This window comes from Castor canadensis, chromosome 18 (genome assembly GCF_047511655.1).
Source record: "Castor canadensis chromosome 18, mCasCan1.hap1v2, whole genome shotgun sequence".
Taxonomy (NCBI): Eukaryota; Metazoa; Chordata; class Mammalia; order Rodentia; family Castoridae; genus Castor; species Castor canadensis.
Window position 1 is genome coordinate 9,900,035 of NC_133403.1, and position 5,645 is coordinate 9,905,679.

A 5,645-nucleotide genomic window follows, 5' to 3' on the forward strand; every position below is an offset into this window, starting at 1 on the left:
CTCATTTGAATTTTTTAATAATCTTGACATCTAGAAATCTCCCAGAATCATGAACAGTGGATGGAGGCAGTATTGGTATTTCAAATCAGGAATGCAGCCTCTTTTTATTTTCAACATAGTAGTTTCCTCTGGAATTACACTGAAATTTTCATGAATAAACAAAATGTTTGGGAGACATGTAAAACATCCTTGTTTAGAGAGCAGGACTGCAGCACCAGGAAGGCAGGTGCTCACTCTGAACTCTATGATGTCTTGTGGTTGCCATGATATGGTGATGCACATCTTGCCTTGTGTCCTGACTGTCACTCTGTGAGATGGAGAGTCACATTTGTGAGCAGAAGGGAGATTCTCATGTTGACCCTACAGTCCTGCAAGATGTGAAACCTGAAAATGTTGCTACAGAGGTGAGTTCACCTGGAGCTTCTGATCGTGGTATGTTCACACAGACATGTGCCATTTCAAACTACCTATTTTCCACATTCTTTCTTTCAGTTCCACCTTTCTCTCCTGATTTTGTGTGTTCTAATGTTTTCAAATTACTCCATTTGTGCTTTTGATTTTTCTATCAAATTGGTTGCCTTACACATTTTTCTGAATTTAGAAAAAAATGAGGGGGTGAATTCAATTATGATATGTTTGATATATTGTAAGAAACTTTGTAAATGCTACAATGTACCCATCACAACAGTTTTAAAAATTTTTTTATAAAAGACCATGCGTGTGGAACGTGCCTCTGGAAACGTGGAGACCTACACCAAGCTGGGGAACCCCACACGTTCTGAGGACATGCTGGATTATGGGCCTTTCAGAGATATTCCTGCTTATAATCAGGTACACCACGAAAACAACAGCCATTTCTTGATCATCCCCACCATGACCCGCGTCGTGGAGGTCTCTCATTGTGGAAGAAAATGTGGACTTGAAGCACACGGGGGCCGTGCTAAAGGGGCCTTTCTCACGTAATGATTACAGAGGCACCAGGACAATGGGATATCCTCCATCCTTTCTTTCAAGACCATCCTCCCTGCCGCGACCCAGGATGTCTACTACCGGGACGAGATTGGCAATATTTCACCAGCCACGTGCTCGTTTTGGATGACTCTGTGGAGATGGAGATCGGCCTCCCTTCCCTCTGTTTGGTGTCTGGAAGACATAGTACATCGATGGCTACAACCTCCCAAGCTATGAGTACTTCTACGATCTAGGTGAGCAGTATGCACTGAAGATGAGGTCTGTGGACCACGTGTTTGATAACTTCTCTGACGCTGAAGATCATCTGCCCGAGGGAGCCAAGAACATCCAAGTTGACAGTCTCTATGTAATCAGCTGTGTCCCAGATGAGCTGCATTACACCTACCTGACACTTTCGGCCACCCTGTTATTCACACCTAGGAGAGAAATCTGGTTGAACGGCACATTCAGGACATTGTGGTCCACTACACATTCAACAAGGTGCTGATGCTGCAGGAGCTGGTGGTGGCTGCCTTCTACATCCTGTTCTTCACGGTCATCGTCTATTTGCGCCTGGGCTACTCCATCACCAAGGATCCGGATGCAGAAGCCAGGATGAAGGTTGCCTGCATTACAGATCAGGTCTTGACCCTGGTCAACTAGAGAATAGGCCTGTACCCTCACTACGATGAGACCATCAAGAGTTACAAACAGTTCTGAGACCTCTCCACCCTCAACAGTGGCAAGAAGAACCTGGAGACTGAGCACAAGGTCATAAGAAGCGAAATTGCGGTTTGGTGGTGCAGGCTGAAGACCCAGGGCTCCGATCTGTGGGACAGAGTGAGTGAAATGCAGAAGTTGGATGCGCAGGTGAAGGAGCTGGTGCTGAAGTCAGCAGTGGAGGCTGAGCGCCTGGTGGCCGGCAAGCTCAAGAAAAACAACGTACATTGAGAATGAGATGCTCATCTCAGGAAAGCGCCAAGAGCTGGTCACCAAGATTGACCACATCCTGGATGCCCTGTAACCTGCCGGCTGGTGTTCAGACACTAACAGCTGCCTGCACTTGAGAGGGCAGGAGGCGAGTGGAGGAAGGTGGCACAGGTGATAGGCAGAGGACCATCAGGAAGAGAAAAGCGCCTGCTGTAGCCCTGCTGATGGCTGTCTCTTGTCCGTTGTTAGTCTTTCTATTGTATTTAAGTTTTTTAAAATCCCATGAAAACCAAACATCTATGTGTTTTGAACAAAGGCATTTTCAATAGTCAATTTTTTTTTCTGAAGCCTACCTTGGGTATTTTTTTCAAGGTTTATGAGTCTTCTAATTTCCTGATTTGTTAATTTGTGAGTTTTTTGCTTGTTTGTTTTTTAAAAATTTCTGACCAAATTAAAATAAAAAAGGGAATGGAACATTTATTAAAAAAAAGAAAGAATGTACATTCCCTAATGCCAATTTTGGACACACCATTCATGGGAATAGATGCAGGGGAGCACACCCACGCTGCTTTCATCCAATCAAGGATGTCAAAAGGCATGGATGAAAGGGGAATTATAGATCACACTCTTCTGCATAAATATATCTTCTTCCATACCAAATGTTAAAGCCATAGATACAGAAATTTTAAAATGGAAAAATCATGGGTTTTCAAGGGTGAGAACTCCATGGAGTTGATGAGACAGAAAGTTGCCCAAAAAGTTTCTTAGTTATCTTTTTTTTTTTTGTTTAATTTTGTGTTACCTTCTAGGTTAATTCTTCTATTTTTTTTAGTTATCATTTTTAGGACAGTAAATAAGCAGTGCCAGCTGCTCTTTGATTTATAGTATTAGTTCGTGTCCATCCTGTCTTTTCTTTGCGGTCAGTCTGGCTAGATGTTTCTTAATTTTGTTGAACATTTCATAGAACTTGGTGTTCAGTTTGCTGATTTTCTCTGTTTCCATTTATACATTACATTGATTTCTGAATTTTTTCCTTTTCTTCCTTGCATATCACAGTGCTCTTTTTGTCTAGTTTCTGAGGTGGCAACATAGATCACCGATGTGAGGCATTCCCATTTTCCCTAATACTACATGCAGTGCTATGAATTTCCCTCTGATCTCTGCTGTCACTGCACCCCGCAAATTTTGCAAAGTATATTTAAATTTGAGTTTGTTCAAAATATTAAAATAATATGTGGAGGCTTCTTATTTGACCTGGGTGTTTTGTATGATTTGTTGTTTAAACTCCAAATATTTGGGGGTGTTTCCAATTCTCTTTAATGAATTCCAGTTTTATTCCATACTGATCTGGATGCATGCTTTGTATTATTTTTTTTTGTTTCAATAAGTTGAATTCTGTCTGTGGTGTGTTTTACATGATGTTGAAAAGAAACTCTACTGTTTCATTGTTGAATGTACAATTGTACAATTTCCAGTTATGTCTTAGTGACTAGTGATGTTTTAATTAGATTTCCAGGGCTGTCTTGACAAAGGACCAGATTGGTTGGCTTCAAATAACAGATTTTTATGGCCTCACATTTCAGCGGACTGCAAGCCCTATGTCAGGGTGTAGGCAGCACCGCTGTCCCTCTGAAATATGCAGGGAAGAATCTTTCCATGCATCCTCCTGGAGATTCTGCACTTTTTTTCTGAAAATCCTTAGCTTTTCTGGCCTGCAAGTGCAGCACTTCCATCTTTGCCTAGGACATCACATGTCCTTCTTCCCTCCTGCATCTGTCTCCTGTGCTTATCAGAACACCATTCATATCAGAAAACAGGCCTGCCAGACTCCATTATTATTTCACTTTACTGATGTATCAAGGATTTTGATGCTCAGTTGTGCATGCACGTTACGGATAATTATAATTCTTCGAGAATGATGCCTGTGTCATGATTATGCCTCTTTTGGTCCTCGATCATCTCCTTATCCTGAGGTCTGCTTAGTTTAAGTATAATTGACCATACTTGTGTTTTTAGATTTTTCAAATGGATTAGCATGGCTCATATTGCAGCAGGTCTTTATTTTTAACCTATTCCTGTCTTTATATGTAAAGTGACTTTCCCACACTCAACACATAATTCCTCCATTTTTCTGTGGAGGTGGGATCTGTACTGGGATTTTGAACTCAGGGCCTTGTATTTGCTACCAGGTGACCTACAACTTGAGCTAGAATTACAGCATGAGCCACTAACTCCAAATTCGTCCTGTCTGTTTTTAACCACTCCTTCAGTCTCTCTATTATAATCTGTGTATACGGATAACCCACATTTAAGGTGATTATTAAAGCATTTAAGTCAATAACCATTTATTTATAACTACTGTCTACTTAGTGTAACTAATCATGTTCTTTTATTATCTTCACCCATCATGTCTTTTGCTGCCTTCTCTAGGTTTGATAGAGCATATGATGTGATTCCTCTCTTCTCCTGATTTTAGATTACAGCCATAATTCATTAATTTAATTATGTATTTGTGGTACTAGGATTTGAACACAGCCCCAGAAACTTGCTTGCCAGGCACTGTGTGGACAGTGGGTTTTTTTGTTTTGTTTTGTTTTGTTTTACTTTCATTGAGTTTTCATCTAGGGTCTTTCTGTTTTAAATGATTGACTTTGAGTCTTTCATTTACACCTACACAGGTAGTACAAACTCCCTCCCTCCCATCCCTTCAACATTGCTATTGTTCACATCAGCTTTCCATTTTCTGTAACTTCCCAATTCGGTGTTGTTATCACATTGAATGCATCGCTGTTACCAGAACAATTAAGAGTAAAAAAATAAGGTCTGACCACATGGGTCACGTAGCACAATGCTTGCTCAGCAATCTGAGACCCTGAATTCTTTCCACAAAACTCACAAAACTATAAGAAAACAGAATATTTGTTTCTTCATTTTTGATTCCTTCACTGACATTATTCTTTTTGCCCATTTTTAGATGTAGGTCTTAATTGAATCTATGATATTTCCTTCCGTCCAAAGAATGTCTTTCAAGATTTCTTAAAATTTGGGTTTCCTGGTGACACATTGACTGAGTTTTTCTCTAAGAAAGTCTTTATTTTTTCTTCCTAATGAACCAAATTTCACCAGAGTCAGAATTCTAGGTTTATGTTTTCTTTTTAAATCAATATTATAAAATTTTAACTCCACTCTCTTCCTGTTGCATCATTTCTGATGACAAGTCTGGTGCTTTTCTACCCTTTCAGCCACATTGATGAGAATGCCTTTCTATAACTGGTTTCAAAGGATTCATTCATCAGTTTCCTGCAGTTTGAGTTTGATATACCAATGCAAAGGTTTGTTAGTTTCTTTTTAGCATTAACTTACTTGCTGTTCTTTGAGCTTTGTATATGTGTCATTTGTTTTCTGTCAGGGAATATGTTACATTCTTAGCTGTGATTAAATGAAATATTTCTTTTGTGCCTTTGTTTCTCTCACTTCCTCATTGTCTTCCTCCTCTTAAACCTTGGGCTCTTCCTCCCATTATACTCTATTCCCATTATGGATCTTTTTTGTAATTCCCCAACAATTCTTCCATATTCTATTTTTTTCCAAAATTTCTACTTATTTTCATGTCAAGTTGATAATCCCTAAAGACATATTTACGCTCACTCATTCTTTCCTCATCTGGCTGTGTGTACCAGTTGATGAGTCCCTTTGAGGCATTCGTCATTGATGCTGCAGTGTATTTGATTTTCAACACCTCCTTATGATCCATTTCTACAGAT

At 39.8% G+C, this 5,645-nt stretch overlaps 1 pseudogene; it reads left to right on the forward strand.

Annotated features, from left to right (window-relative positions):
* Positions 1-623: 623 nt before the first annotated feature.
* On the forward strand, positions 624-1,975 carry LOC109680127 (dolichyl-diphosphooligosaccharide--protein glycosyltransferase subunit 1-like; annotated as a pseudogene).
* Positions 1,976-5,645: the final 3,670 nt, after the last annotated feature.